The sequence below is a fragment of the Balearica regulorum genome, chromosome 1 (genome assembly GCF_011004875.1).
Source record: "Balearica regulorum gibbericeps isolate bBalReg1 chromosome 1, bBalReg1.pri, whole genome shotgun sequence".
Taxonomy (NCBI): Eukaryota; Metazoa; Chordata; class Aves; order Gruiformes; family Gruidae; genus Balearica; species Balearica regulorum.
The window spans coordinates 102,991,854-103,008,791 of NC_046184.1; the positions used below are offsets into that span (position 1 = coordinate 102,991,854).

At 38.3% G+C, this 16,938-nt stretch overlaps 1 protein-coding gene across 5 annotated transcripts in view; it reads right to left on the reverse strand.

The window, feature by feature from the left end:
- Positions 1–16,938, reverse strand: part of CADM2 (cell adhesion molecule 2) — a 688,977-nt gene that overhangs the window by 75,553 nt on the left and 596,486 nt on the right. The gene's annotated exons all lie outside the window — the stretch shown is intronic.

The following is a 16,938-nucleotide window of genomic DNA, read 5'->3' on the forward strand; positions in this document are numbered from 1 at the left end:
AAAAGTTGGCTTACTGAATCCTGACTCTCCCTCAGACAGACCATCTCAGGTCCTTAGATATTAGTCACTACAGCAAGATATATACAGTCTAGGCATTCACTGCTACATTACTTGTGCCTGGTAGCTTTGTACACTATAACCCAAATACCAATCCCTTCCTTTTGGGTACACTACTTAAGTAATTTCAGTCAGAAGCAGTTCTAGATTTGCACATTTATTTGGTAGGAGAAGATTACATTACATTTTCCTATCGAAGTATGCAGTTGTATGACTAAGTAATAAGCCAAAATATAAACCACTGTTATAAAATCAGCAGATGCAAAATTAGTCTCTAGTCTTGCTCAATAAATACTCACTTTCATCAATTTAAGCAGGTGTTTACAGTCTCTTAAATATAATAAGTGTTAAGAAGAATTAAACCTAAATACCTAAGGAGAGACATTTTGCCAAAATATGGCTTCATGCACAGAAAAATAGTCCTAATGTCTGTAATGACATGGTTTTCTTTTAAGTCAAGGAAGACATGTAAACAAAGTGAATTTTTTCCAAAATGCACCTACTGGTATATAATTTATATTACTTTTTAAAGTTAAAATACTATAACTTATGTTTCTCTTGAACGATAACAGAGATTTATACACATTTTAGTAATATTTGGATGACACCTTGTTAAATCGTTGTTGAACTTGTTACCTAGACTGGCTATTCACTGGAGTTAGGATATTTTAGAAAATCATATACTCAGGGAATATAACAAGATTCATGTAATTTTAAACCAAGGATTAAGAACTGTCGGTGTAATGGGCCTTATTTATACCTTACTGTAAATATGTCTTAATAGTTTTCCTAAGTGCACTTTCGGGAACTGGTATCTAAATACACGACACACTTCCTTTCTGCTTAATGTGAGCGGGGAATCTAGATGCCCATGCTGTTCCAGAAACATTGCCCTACAGAGTTCACAACATTAAGGCGCGATTTGCTTTGATATGTTAAGGTGGATTTGTCCAATTTTCTTGCAAACTCCTCATTGTTCCCCATTTACCAGCTTACTGTGAATCTGTAATCCCAGGAGCGGAAACTTTGAAACACTTCTGCTACAATGTGCACCATTACCTTCATAAATGGCATGTTAAAGCAACTTCTGTGCAGTGGTAATTTATGGAACTTACATTTTAAATTGAAATTAGATGGCATATCCTAGGGGAAAACCCATAGGATAACAAATAGCTATGAAATGGAGCCTTCGATATAAATTATTCAGAGAGCTTTGTCACATTGTAATATACCAACTTTAGTCTTATACAGAGTGGTTAGCTCTGTTTGCAAAACGATGGTGGCAGAAAAACTATGGCTTAGAGAGAGGCAGATCTACCTACTCTGCATATTGGGGAAGCTGCTAATTAACAGTTAATATTAAGCCACCCTGTGCTGGCTTAGTGGCAGCAGCAGAGCAATTCATGGGCAGCTGGCCCATGGCCAACACATCATGGTGGCGGGGCACAGCTCTCACTCCATCTCACTGCTCTCAGGAAGGATGGTGCCTAACGCAGAAATTCAGTCACAGCCACAGAATTAAATTTTGCCTGCACTGCTGGGAAGCTTTGAGACACTCTGGTCTAAACAATTCATTACCGAGGCAGAAGTGAGCTAAGAACATGAGACGTGCTCACACACCCAGGCTGGCATGCTGCTGCAGACAGTGACAAGGGCAGCGGCTGTCTGAGGAAAGCGTGCGAGTGTGGCCATTTCTGTGGTCCGTTCCCCCTGTACTCTGCCAGCACCCACGACCATCCTATCGAGGATGGTGGAGGGCACATCTCTTGTTCTCTTCTGTATCTACTTAGCATTTAGGCCTGTTGCCTACGAATGTCCCTAATCTCTTTTTGAATCTGCTTATACCGTCTGTCAACCCAGCCTCCTGTGGCAATGAATTCTGGAAGTTCCCTACCTGCTGTGCAAAAACATATTTACTTTATCTGTGTTACACTGATCTCCTAGCAGTGGCAATGAATATTGCAGGATATGGTAAGTAATGCTTCTGCATATTATAACCTTGTTATGATAGCCTTGTACTTAGTAGGCCTCTCTCTCTCCCTCTTTCTCTGTTTGCTTGAATTTGATACCTTCTGAGATTATTGGCAGGGGAAAAAAAAAAATCCCAGGAAAAAAGAGTAAAGGAACCGCAAATTTAGAGCACATAGGCTATTCCTTGATAATTGATTTAGTACCTTCATTGTCGAAAGCACAAATGCAACTGAAGCACCAATGGGGAAGCTTTCCTTCTGTGACACAAAGCACAGGGAACTGTGAAATCCCCACACTTTATCCTACTGAAACGTGGTCAAGGGTGCAGATCCAGACAGATGTTCTTTCTCTTACCCAACATTTTGAAAGGATTCTGGCTCAGCTGAGGATATTGAGGTTTGACATTCTAAAACACCTGGCAAATGCATACACTCCTAATATTGCACATTTTTCTCCATTGCATACATCTCCCATACTGCAGAATTTCAGCTTTTTTTCACATACTAAAGAGTTGCCATAAGGCTATTACTCTGTGGACTGGAACAAACAGGGTATCCCCATACATTTGCACTTAGTTCAAGGTGAGTCACATTTAGCAGTTTAATTCCCATTTTTCTCAGACAATCCCAAAAACATCTTTCTTGGAGCACAAGAGCTATAAAGTCAGAATGAGCACTGTGGCCACTGATGCAATTGCGTGTTACTACCTTCACATATTTCATGGCACGAATGAGCTCACTGACCTGCTCTGTCCCAACAGGACCATGCAGTCTGCTAGTACCAAGGCAGTCACCCAAGGAACAAGTCTGTCCTCCTTTTTTTTCCGCCCCATCTTCAGTGAGAGGTGTTTTTCTATATCCCTTGTTTAATCCCTCCCTTATGGATGTGGTAAAGTGGAAATGAGCTGTTATCACTGAAACCTGTCACGGGGTTGAGGGAGGTAGCAGAGCTGAAGCACCAAGATGCAGTTCTGCTTCCAGCTTACCTATTCTAATTTGCTCCCAGTGTGACACCTTTCAAAACAAAAACAAACAAATTAAGCATGCTTACTAAAGAAGTTCTTTCAAAGACACAGCTCAAATGTGAAAGCCCATGGTATTTCTTTGGCTAGTATGTATTGCTTTTACTGATTTGGCTTTGCATGCAGCCGCCCACAGTGGCACTATCAGGACTGTGTTAAACTGAAAGAGGCCGGAGATACCAATCACAAACATACTAAAAATCATTAATTATGACCAATGATTTCTCTGCCTGCCCCTCAAAAGAAATTTGAGCTCTATACTCTGTCTCTCTCAAGAACTGCTAACGGGGCTTAGATTTTGGTATAATTTATGTTTAAACCTAGTAAAAATGCTCAGAAGCGTTCAGTAACTGACTTGCAACTGGTTTTTAGTATAAATAAATGATTTTATTAACTGTCTTCATGTTAGCATCAAACCTTGACATAAAAAGCAGCAGAATTTGGTATTCTTTCCCAAACTCAAATGGGACTGCAATGAGGATATCAAGAAAATTGTATCGTGTTCCGAGATGATTCATGTTTTATAGTGTGGAACAGGAGTTTTCTTGCAAGCAACTTAACAAAGAATTTGTAAATAAAGTGAAATTATTTTCTAATCCTGAGGCTAAGAAACCTTTTCTTCCAAAATAAGTTGGCAAGAAAGCTAAGGGCAAACTGGGATGTGATGGTTGGGGGGAAAAAAGTTTTAAAAACCACAGTGAGATCTTATTAGAAAACAAGATTTAGGGACAGACTTACATTTTCAACAAGTGTTTATGTAACATGAAAATCCACAGTTAATATTTAAGTTCACGTCAATATTTCTTATAATCTAGGCTTTTAAAAGTTACACAGTGGTATCTTAAAACAAGTTTGTTAATTTTCCATCCCTTTCTCCCTCCTTAACCAAAGGACTATGATGCTTCAGTGCTTTCCTATAATCCGCCTTTGTAGCAATAGCTTTATATGTAACCATTACATTTATATTAACTAAGCCTTCATTTAAAAATGATACATAGATATATTGTATCACCTCTTTGTGCTGAACAAAGTGAATTTAAGCAATGCAATTCATTCTCACTGGAAAGTTCTTGGCTGTATACATTTTTGGTGCCCTTTTCTGATTTTTGTGTACAGAAAGGTCATGTACAAAGTGTTCTTCATTGCGACCTTAGTAAACAACACTCAGGATAACTTACTGGCTCCTAATACTAGTACAGGATAACCTTTTAATTTCCATAAGATCACACTCAAAAAACCCTAAAACAACAACAACAAAGAACAGTGCCAGGTTTTTACACAGTCAGTGTCATTGAGGATATTATCATCCATCTGGGTATCTAAGCATACTTTCAAAATTTTGTAGCCAATGTGGATAAAAATAAGAAAGATGGAAGAAGGATTCGTGGAACACTAGAGAAGTGAATTCACTATTTTGAGTGTGGCCCTCTTGAACAATGCCTTTTACTTCTTCAGGCAGAGGCACACTTGTATTCTCTGAAGTCTGTAAAAAACATAATCTAGTGGAAATGCTCAAATGACTAATGGAAAAGGTATCACCACATTTATCAGAGCATTTTTTGTTGAAATCCTGGTGGAATGTTAAAAGTCATCTAAGGGAATGACTGCTTCATTAATTTGAAACTTATAGAGTTTATCTATATTGAGAATCTGGATTTTTAGCTTTGTCAGTTAATCATCCAGTTGAAAGTTTAAATCCTGAGGGAACCTCTTGTTTATATAAAGTCTCAGTCTTATGAGTCATATTGGGATGAGCTGGTTTGGGAGCATTTCATCTATCAAAAACATCAATATCCACAGTGACTAGCCTTTCATAAAAGGCTTGGATAGTTTTTACTTTATAAGAACTCTGTGATTTTGTAGTTCTGCAAAGCTTGAGTAACCTTCATAGAGTGTTGTTCTCCCCAGAAGAATTAGCCAAGAATATCCAAAGTACCTTTTATGAAGTACTCTTTTTTTAAGAAGGAAGCTTTGAATATCTGAATTCACTATTATACTTGTCTACACATTTCTCTTTTAAGCATCTCAGCAGACATAACATAGCGTAAGGATATTTATGAAGCCCTATACCAATGTTTTTTAAATGGTTAAGAATTAAATTACCAACATATGTTAAAAATGAGGTGGCAAGAAAATATAGATTTCCACTTTTTATATCATAAAAATTTGACAGGAATTCACAGCTACAAAGACAATAGGAACAACAAGAAATGTTGACAACAGTTGCAGTGAATTATGCCTTTGAAAAAGTTACTGAAATGATAAAGAGGTGACAGGAATCTCAAACAGTGTTAGTATTCACCATTTACGGGGGGGGGGGCGGGGGGGGGGGGAGAACACCAAAAACTAGGAAGAAAAAGCAGAAAAAGGAAGAAAAGAAACAAACCAAACCAAACACCCTCCCCCTCCCCCCCAACTCTTCATTTCTTATCTTCTATACTGGATACAGATAAAGCCTTTCTTTTGTCCATCACAAATGCACTTGGGTGACAGGCCTCCCCGCCTGTAGCTTGCTTTGGATAAATCAGGCAGTCCTCTCACTTTCAGACTGGCTCACTGGGTTACAGATGCTAACCATGTTGATATGACAGACTAAATTTGCAGCCAGAAGTCCTTACCCCTCAGCAGCCTGTGACAGTAACTGATTATAGTGACTCAGGAAGAGTCTTTTCAAAGCAAAGGTATTTATTCTTTTACCCAAAGATACAAAGTATAGATTGCTAAGAGGTAAAACAGTAATTTTTCGTATTTCCACCTATCTACACTCTAATCTTTCCTTGCAACCATTTTTAAGGTTCCTTTCAGGTCAGTTAGTACCTACCTTTGCCTGTAAGAACCTGACTCGTCTCTGTCTGCCATAATTCTCTCTCTGGATAGCTTTTTCCCAGTTGATCACTAACCCGTTATAATGTTAATTTCTTTGCAACTATTTACCGTTACGTTTTCCCTTTTGTGCATTTCTGTTGGGCTCTACCCACTTGTTTCCTTTATGTTAGTTATTCTCAAGGAGGCAAGGCAATATCAAACAAATATCCTGAAAAGTGCATAATTCACATATATATATGTATGTATATATGAAGTTTCTTACCTAATTTCAGTATTATTCATAATCTTCCCAAAGAAGTATAAAAAAACTGCTGTGAATAACATTTTCGAGATTGGCTTTCTCATAGTCATGAGACAGATCAACAAGAGAATTTATGTGAAATCAGAAGATACCTTAGCAGTGAATTGCATCAGAAATATCCTTTGTATGCTACTACTGTAAGCAGTAGGGAGCTAGAGATGAACAAAAAGATTGTGTCAAAAAAACCCCAACTCTTTGTGAGGGAGATGCCACAGGGATGTAGTCCAGAATTTGATTTAAATAAACTTGAAATCCATTGCCACATGAAGGCAGATGTGGGGGAGTCCCCTTAGCTTGTTCACAAAGTACCATCCTCCCTAAGGTAAGTTTAATGTGGGAGGAAAAATGGTCACCAAATTGGTGTGCTAACTGCTGTGAGTGATCCACTGTCTTCCCATGATCCATATTAGAAGCGAAAAAAATAGTTCAGAGAATTATAATTCTTTATCAATAGTCACTGTGTGCGTGTTGGAGAAGCAGTGTTTTGTCAGGGTTAGTGTGATGGTGCTAGCACTGCCAGCCCTTCAGCTTTGAAGGGAACACAAAATCAGAGAGCTCACAAATGTGCAATATCGCTGATGGGTGAATGTCAGAAAAAGCTTTGTCGTGATATTGTGCAATGCATCAAAACTTAGGTCAAGTCGGCAGATTTTCTCAAGAGTGGATTGCATAGAACCCATCACTGTAGTATGTGATAGCACAGTTACTTATTTAAGCCGTTTCTTATGCCCCCAATACCAGAGCATGCGAACGGCCAACTCAGAATAAATGCATTGAGACATGAAATCAAACTGTGCACAGCTGGTTACTAACACCATTTATCGCCCCAAGAACTTCTAACTATTCAGAGTCAGGAAAACACTTACCTAAAAATGCATCTTCTTAAAAACTGTTCTTGTTAGAAAGATTTCTAAGAAAATACTATAATCATTCAGGTTACATGTATTATTTTGCAGTGCTGCTCCTAACGCTATTAATTTTTTTTAAGGCTTTTATCTCAACAGCGTATCTGCTCTCCTCTTCTCTATCAGAAGGAATCTTTTTGTCTTTGAGTTATTAAACTCACCTTGCAGTGAAATTACCATTGCATGCCATAAAAACAACATGCTAACCTCTTACATATGTCACCTGTCTTTAAAGAATGCAGACAAACTGGTTTGCCTTACATTTTTCAAGAAGTCCTGAAGGAGATCTCTGTTAAAAGTTCCTGTATGGGGTCATAATAAACTAGAAAAAATAAAAGTCATTCTAAGCAAGACTGTCTTCTTGATCTAGAAAAGAAATAAGATTTATTTTGTATTTCTCAACTTTACTGATCATTTCCCCTCCACCTGGCTTCCCTTCCCCTTCTATTAGAAGCTACTCAGTATGAGGTTAGGCTTCGCTGCCAAAGGAGCACGAGAGGAGACGGTTCTGGCTGCAGAGCTCCTACTTCCCTTACAGCCCCCTATTTCTTAGGCCAACTCCATTAGCAGAGGTACCAGCAAATCCTGATCTACCTTTCCGTTGTGACAGACAGCTAAATCTTGTTCTAATAATGGAAGGTTTGCAGAGATGCTCAGAAAGTCAGCTTTTTCTAATGGATATTAATAGCTTCAAATCCATATATCAATTTATTTGCTGAATTGTACCCTATAAATTGAAAAGCTTTTTTTTTTTTTTCTGATTAACATGAGAAACCCTATTATCTTTAATTTACATAAGAGCTAGAAACCTTTTTGCAAAGTTCATAGCCTCTACAAATCACATGGATCTCCTGTAGAGTGAACAAAGTCAGATTTTGTCTTATGGAGCTTGATTACTCTTAAATGGAAATTAACTATAAACTCCTGAACTATTGACAAAAGGTCTTAACTGTGTGCCTGTGTGTAAAGATAGATTAGGACTGACAGGCATCTGCTACCGCTTAAGGCTTACAGTTCATGCTGACTATTTAAATTACTCAGCCTATATTTTTAAGTAATCAGGTGGATTTTCTATTTTCTACTTTTTTCTATCTTTTAGCAATTATCATTTCCACAAAACATTTTCCTTCGAATATTCCATGCTGAGAAACTGTTCCAAAAGGTATTGCACTATATAGTATGCTTTATTTCCTGAGTCTAGAACTTCCATGCCACAATAGCTCAGATTATATATTAAAATATGAAAATGCATTAAAATCCTAGCCATCCAAATCTAGTATACATTCTGAAGTGGAGCCCTTCCCAATTCATATGAACAATGATATTTTGTCCATTGATCAGTGAATTACTCTATGTCTGAATCAAGACATTATCCAGCACTACCATAATGACTTGAGAGTACTGAAATGAGTTAACATGGGACTATATAAAAATCCTTAAAAAAGGAATATTACGTTTTCACTCCATGTATTTTGTGTTAGTACTCAACAACAAACCACACGCAGAATACTTTAATACAAGTATTAAGTTCAGAATTATATTTAAACCCACTATGAGGATCAATATCACTAAGAAAAAAAGTCCTTCAGTTTATATGACAGGTGCTTGCTTTGGCTACTATTTTTGTAGTAATACAAAAATGTAATACTTGATATCATTCCAATATACAAAATGTATTTTCTAATAGCAAGTTCTAGAGAAGCCAAAGCTAAGAAGTATTCTAAATTTCCAATCGTTTCAACCTATTGAAGGTTCAGACATCTGTGTTTCAGGATAAGCTGTAGCAAAATATTTTTAACTCTCATGGAAGTGCAAAATGTATTTCAGTTTTTATAGCTGTTTTAAGAATGTTTAATTGCTTACTGATTGCTAGTCTTATTTTGGTGCAATGAAATCTCTGAATGAGTTCAGACTTCATTTCCAAGTTTGTGCTTTAAAACAAAAAAAATAAATTCAAATAATATTCTTCTAAGATACCCTAGTTTTACTACTTGTATATATAAAAAAAAAATAAAAAATACTCTGTTTTTATTTTTTTTATAAACAATACTCTCATTTTTGAGTTTCATTGTAAGACCTCAGGAATCCTTTTCTTCATTCTGGTTCTACTTTAAACCAATTTATTGTGGTAATGAATATTTCCCCAAGTATACATCCAGTACTCTTTCAAGGCTGATACTTTCTCTATAGGCATACCTTTGTTTTTTTATCCAAAATTATTCTCAAGGGTTTGGTGGTGTTTTTATTTTTTTGTTTTAATCTGAACTCTTCAGCTCTTCAGATGATTTGTAAAATTTCCTACAGTCTTTAATTGTTTCATTGTTGTTATTATTATTGGTATCCAACCAATTTGATAATTTCTCTAATGGAACTTCTTCATCAGATTAAGTGGTAGATCTTGTGGCTAATTTTGTTCAAGAAATCCAAATCTCATTGTCTTCACTAATGGATTTTTTTTCTTCCTTTTTTCCCCTTGATGTTTAAAACCGACTACAATTTTCCTCACACTTACTTGGCCCTGCCAATATTTTGATATGAGTGTACATGTGGGCAGAGCTCTTAAATTCAAAATTGCATTCTTTCTGAATAGTCAGACTAATACCATAGAAATGGTTGCACTTTACATTAGATGTGTGTATGATGTAGATACCCAATATGCACACAATTTTTAGGAGACTGCCAGTTTCCATTTTATAGCAGCTTTTATTCACACACTGATGGGACACCACCAGTAGGCTCTTCAGGCCAGTCTTAAAAAGGGGGGGAAAAAATTTAAAAAAAAGGTGTTGCAGATCTGTGTCTCTCTTGCACTGGAGCTGTGCGCTCCATCTTGCATATACACAAATGTTCACAGTGAAAAAAGAAGAGAAGAATCTAGTGCTTATACCCTTCACCTTCTTGATACAAATTAAAATTAAAAATATTGTATGCTCTCTAAGGGGCTGTGGATTTTCTCCACCCTTTTTCTTGGGCATCTGCCTCTGCTACTTCTTCAGTCAGAAAGTGGGACCACTGCAGATGTGCTAATTTTAAGCAGCTGTCATAGCGGAGAACAGTAAGTGCCTTCAGCTACCTGGTCTGTATAGTGCCCGTTCTATAACCTCACCTTCAGGTTTTCCATCTTGCCCAAATCTCTCCCACATTTGTCATATAGTGCATCTACTTTCAAACTTTTGGTGTCTCATTTCAACCCCCCTCCAAGTTTTTGATTTCTCTGAATCTGACCAACTTCCCAAACAACAGATTGGACATTTCAACTCCTTGATACCTTCTCAAGTCTTCAGATGTTTCTGCACCCTGCAGGCAATTACTCCCATGAAAGGTAAAATTTGCTAAACTACTTTATTTCTGCCTTCCATCAGTTATCACTGTGGAAACACAAAATGGAGAAGGGAGAAGGAGGTGGCCACATTTCCAAACTTTCAAGGCCAGACTGTCACTTGGGAGCAAACAGGGAACTGAAGAATACATGCACACTGTTGCATACCATAAACAAAAAAGGTAAACCTCTTTTAAATACACCATTAGAAGGTGAGGAAATAGACAGTGATTTCATTTTTTTCAGATTTATTCTGAAAGAGACCTGGATATTTTAATGCATATTTAGTACTTCAAATCAAAATACCTAGTATTTTAAAACATTTTTAGTAGCCAGCTATTAACCACACTTTTTTATATGTATTTTAAAGTCTGCAACCTCAAAACATCTTAAGTTCAGAGAAAACACTATAACCTCTACAGCTTATGAACAGCTTTCAGAGAAAGTGCACTTTAGAATCTTCTGTCTGTAGAAAACAATGGTATGTATGGCTATACTGTTCATTTTGTGTTGCCAGTTTATAAATAATTTATATTTCTTTTAAATTTTTTAAAAAAGTCCTCCACAGAAGCGTAACATCACTTTCAAAAAGATTCCTGAGGCTAAAAAGGTAGAAGGAGAGGTGTAAGCCAGTACAGCAGCAGAAAAGAAAAAAAAATACATTAAAAAATCTTATGTCATAAATCCTGCTTTACTTTCTGGGGAATGGAGGCCTTGAAGTGACCACCCCCATCAGCTAACTGACGCTAGCGCAAGGACAAAGTACTAGGTAATACTTTGCAAGGAATATCCGCTGGTTGCCCTGGACTTGACCACAGGTTAGATAAAGTGTTTTCCAATTTCTATAAAGTAGCAAAGATGCTGCTTTTGTATCAGAAGTCTTGTATTGAAGGCCTGATACTGACAGATTGCACAACGAGCGGTTCAAGTGGACACACAATACATTATCTGAGTTGTATAACAGCTTTCACAGGCAATGGATAAGATAGCCGTAATGACATATCGATAATTAAGGGCAAGTGACAACCTTGCTTCTAGGAGATTGTGCAAGAAACTGAAGGGGGTGAGACCTTCTCCATGAGATGCATCTGCCTTGCTGCTGCAGGTAGAGAAGGAAGGCAGACTCGATGAAGCCGCCACCTCATCCAGAGAATGGAAAGTCATCAGAGCCCGAACTTCAGACTGATGACCAGGCAATCTCACACAGAGAAAGAAGTGAGGTCCACTCAAGGCTACAGTGACATTATTCCAGTCAGAGGAATGGGTAAATGATGAAGCAGAGAAACAGTAATGCCCTGAAAGCTCCTTTTAAATTCTAGAGCTGGAAGTACTATGGATCAGTACTGGAGCATGTCAGTAATATATGCCCTTCCCCTGTTCTTCCTGGGATTGGTGCCATATATTGATGTGCAAATTAGAAATACAAATTCCTCTGCTTTCAGCTTCATAGACTAAGACCTACACTCTCAGGTAAGAGGAGGGGGGTAAAGGAGAGGAGAAACTATACACAGGTAAGTGAATATAGAGAATAATTGTCACGCCTTGCTTAAATGTTTTATTGCTGTTCCTAGGGGCTTTTTCTTTTCTGTCAGAGTACAGCTGAGATGATAAATGGCATGGAAGAATTTCATTCACATGAAAAATCGTTGATTAAACATAGAAATCTTAATGGCCTGGTTTCACTATAATTCTAGTTCTATAGGTTTCTAATTATGTAGTCTGTGTTCAAACAGCTAAATCTTTGGGCTTCTTATACTGCTGTTTACACCTTGTTGATTCCTTCTTAACCTTTAAGAGCTATTGAGAAATTAGTAGATTATTCTTTTTCATCAGCTGTAAGTAAAGCATGACTATAAGAACAAAGGACTGTAGAAAGAGCAGTGGATTAAATGGACAATATCTTAAAAAAATGTATTTCAAAGACATGTAAATGTCAGCAGTATTAAGATAATATGGTGCTCAAGTGGATGCATCAGAATGGCTGCTGAAAATTACTGGGATTAACTAGGAACTATGCTCCTAATGTTAATGAAGTACTGCTGGGGATAGGAAAGCAGCAGTGAAGCATAATGATAGGATGTGCACACCTTAGTTGCTATGCATTTCATAGACCAGAGGAAAATAACATCTCAAACAGCATGTCTTCAGATCTGTTTATAACATTGTTCCTTCATACAAGTTTATAAGCATACTGTATCCCCAGCCAGAGCAACAAGAACTGGGGAAAATACTGATTCATCAGAAATAACAGAAAAACAGCAGAAAGAGATTTCCACCATTTATTTTAAATGTTTTATATTTTCATATTATAGGATTAAAAAATGTACATTTTCTGAAACTAGCTTGGCTTACCTAGGCTATGCTGAAGTGCCTGCCACATGCAACTCTACAGGTAGAGATAATGGTGGAGACTACAAGAAAGAGGAAATGGGAGGTAACTACTGTCACATTGCATTTTTAGTTCACTTTTCTCTTTTTCCTTGATCAACATTATGTCTGTTGATGATATCCCACTGCTAGCTGAGGCCCAAAGGGTATATCAATGAGCAAAGATTATTATGAGCTTTTTTTTTTTTTTTTCCTTTGACAAGTCAGGATTTTAGACTGCTTAGATACTTCAGGCTGAGACACTGATAGATATCCACATGCCTAACTTACACTGTTTTCAGTAAGAGCTGTGTCCCAACACTTGTAAGAAACTCTGTTATTACAATAAGCTGAGAAATCCAATCTAAGAAACACCAGCTGCACTTTTTGAGCTAAGGTCAAATGCTTGCTGGCACAAGAATCAGAGGAAAATGAAGAGTGGCTGATTCACTTCCTCTTTTTCCATTAAGTAAACAGTTGAAAATCTCATTCACAGTTACTTGCTTGTCCAAATACTACTTGCTTAAAATCATTTGCTGTTGATGTAAGGCAGAGTCAAGGAGAAGCCTCATTAAACTAAAATTCCTTCATGCATTTGAGGTGCAGTGACAATACCCAAAGAGCTGATAAAAGTACCAGTGCTGCCACTTAATGACAAGCAAGGTCTATACAGAGTCTTCAGTACCAACCCTCATTAACCAAGGTATGCACTTCTTGACTTTCAATGCATGCAAGAACATCATGAAGTTTGGGAGATGTAGCAGAATATCCTCTTTTCACCAGATACGGTATTTTCAATAACTAGCCGTAACAATGACATTTCTAAGATCTTAAGTTGAATCATGGATTCTTCTCAACAAGTAACCAAATGTTTGTTGATATTTATAACAGTTATAGGAGCATCAAAGGAATGGAGATGCATTAAAATAAAATATAAAATAAAATATTTGTATCTCAGTTACATTTTTTCACCAGTGTCAAAAAAGCTGATGTTGAAGCGCACTGTATTAGATCATAATAAATAATAAAATGCTTCATGCTTTCAAAAGAATATGATGAAATCTTAATAACAATACACTGGGAACTTATGATTATTTATATTTCAGAGCTAAGTCGTATACCATGCTCTGTGTCAACTTCTTTTACATCTAAAAATAACTTACGAAACAGCAATACAATAAAGGAAAAAAAAGAGACAAACATTATTTACTTACAGGAGTTTGCTTTCCTTCTCCCAAATGTATCATTATCTCCAGACAGAGGGGAGTGCTTTAGTTCACACAAACTTCTCTCACACAGAAAATTATTCATTAGTACCTTCATGGTAATAATTTTAGCACTGTAAGGGAGATATCCTCAGGCTCTCAATGGGATCCAGCTCCATTAGCATCTAGTCCTAGCAAGCCACAAGAGTCTACGTTCAACGCTTAACAGCACAGAAACAGCTGTACTGGATCAGACTAAAAGTTCAGCTAGCCCAGTGCCTTATCTCCACTGCCAGGGATAAGCAGATGTCTAGGGAACAGACCAAGCACAGCTGTTGCCTCCCCAAGCACTCCTCTGACCTACAACTATCTCAGGCACTCCTGACACCAAGCACAGTTTAAAAATACTCTGTAAACCTTAAGGATTTTACTTTCCATGAATTTATGCAGTTTTCCCTTGAATTACCACAAATTTTTACCATCTGCCATATCCATTGACGACCAATTCCCAAAGTTTACCAGCCATTGTATGAAAAATTACTTTCTTGCTTTGCAACAAAACTGGTTCTTACTAGCTTAATTTACCCTTAAACATTTCTGTTTGAAGAGAGAATGATCCAACAATCCCCAACAACTATCTCTTTGCCATTTACAGTTTTGGAAACATCTGTAGTATTTCCCCTGTATATCAAATAAACCACCACAAGACATTTTCTGTGCCCTTCAAGGAACTCCAATATGTTTATGAGATAGGATTTTCCCTTTGCAAAAGGGATTCCCCCCAGAAAGTTTGTTTTTATTCAGATGTCTGCTAACTCCAGGTTTTTTTATAGTTATTACTATTTGTGAAGCCCAGATGTCAGTTCTACAGACTTGCACATTCTGGGATCTCTCCTGAAGCCCTGTTGTCCAGAGTTAGCAAGGTGGTTTTAAGCATGAAGTTTCCTGTCACTGTTCATAATTCATCAGTCTCATCCTTCAACTTCCTTTGAATGCCGGGGTGAAACCATCTGGTCCTGCTGGCTCTTTTTGCCCATTTGCACCGTAACCTCCTCCACAGTCCATTTAAGAACATCTTGGTGGTGAGCACCTCAGAAAAAAGGGAATCAGTCTGTAACATATCCAGTTTCTTCCACAGTAAATATGGATGTAGCAAATTCATCTAGCTTCCCCTTATACCTTGATCCTCAGTTGGTCCTAGAAACGTACTGGCACACTTCCTCATAAATTTCAAGAAAGATTAACTACTACTTTCAATTCCATTTGCTAGTTGCTCCTCAAACATTTTTTTCTTCCTTTTTTGGTGGTTTCGCTGACTACATTTTCATATTTAATCTGCTAAAATCTCTTTCTTTTGGACAACTTCAGCTTTTCAAATTATGGCTTCACCATTTTTATTACTCTGCCTTCTCTTCTGTTTAGCCTCACCAATTTCTCCTTCTCAAGTATTTCTGCTAGGTGATACGTATTGACGTGTGGTTCTAAACTCTTTATTTACTTTTCTAACTTAGTCCTCAGGCTGCCTGGAAAGATTTAATTCTCTTAGCTGCCCCTTTTAGCTTCTTTTTAACAAGATTCTTCGTTTTTATGTAGTTCCCCTTTTTGATGTTGATTACCATATAATTGTCTAGACTTCGTTTTTTGCCTCTAGGTGCAAACTGCAAGTAAATACATTTTAAAGAGCGAGCTGAATGTAGACCTGAGACGGTGTTGAGAGTTCCCTTGGACTGTCACTCCCCGACTCCATTTGGAGCATTCTAGAAATTGTGCGTATAAGGTAAGAAGATAGGCTAGAGATATTTCAGAGCAATAGAAAATAGTAATTAAAAAATCACAATTAAATAGCAGGTAGAAACACTGATCTGTCTCCCACTTACCTCCCTCCTACCATCCCCTGAGGAGCCATGCTCTCCCATACCCTGTCAGCTCACCCAGCTCTGGGGTGAGCTCTGATGTGGCTGCATCTCCTGCTCCTGCCGTGGGGGTATCACAGTCCACCCCACTAGCGCTTCTTAATCCTTGCTAAAATCTTAATAATTTCATCTTAAAAATGACCAACACAGTGTTTCTAAGCAGTAATAAAACAACAACAGCAAAATGTGTACGTATCTATGGAAACCTGCCATATGTTTTAAAAAGTGAATCCATACCATAAAGTTCATTACAGAAATCTTGTGCACGTGTACCTGCGCAGTAGCCCTCTGCAAGGATTTAGCTGCCCATGCCCAAGCCCACTGAGTATCTGTACCGGCTGCAGGTGCCCAGGGTCTGTCAGGGGCTGCAGGGGCTCTGTGAGGAGCGGCCGGTGCTGCCCGGTGCCGGGCACAGCTGGTTCCAGCTGGCTCCAACCCACCCACCGCAGGGCACGGCTGGGCCCCACAGCCACCATGGCGGCGCCTCGGGGAAAGCCTGGGTAAGAAAGGGCAAAGTGCTGCCCAGCAGCGAGGGGAAAAGTGTGACAAAGAGCCCTGTGAACCCCAAGGAGAGGGAAGGAGGAGGTGGGGGAGGTGGTCCATGCTTTGGAGCAGGGGTTCTCCTGAAGCGCCTGGAGGAGACCACTCTGAAGCAGTGTGAGGAGGAGGGAGTGGCAGAGAGGATCTGTTACGGACTGAGCGCATCCCCCATTCCCCATCCCCTGGAGTGGTGAGATAGAGGAGCTGGGAACAAAGATGCAAAGGTGAGCCTGGGAGAAAGGGGTGGGATTGGGGAAAGTGTTTCAGTTTTTGTCTTTGTTTCTCACCATCCAACTCTATTTTAACTGGCAATAAATTAAATTAATTTTCCCTGAGCTGAGTCTGTTTTGCCCGTGACAGTAATTGGTAAGCGATCTCCCCATCTTCATCTCAACTCACATCCTGTTGAGGAGGATAAGTGTGAGAGTGGCCAGGCAGGTATCTGGCAGCTGGCCATGGTCAACCCACCACAGATGGGCTATGGCATCTCCGCGTTAGCGTGGAAGGCCATGC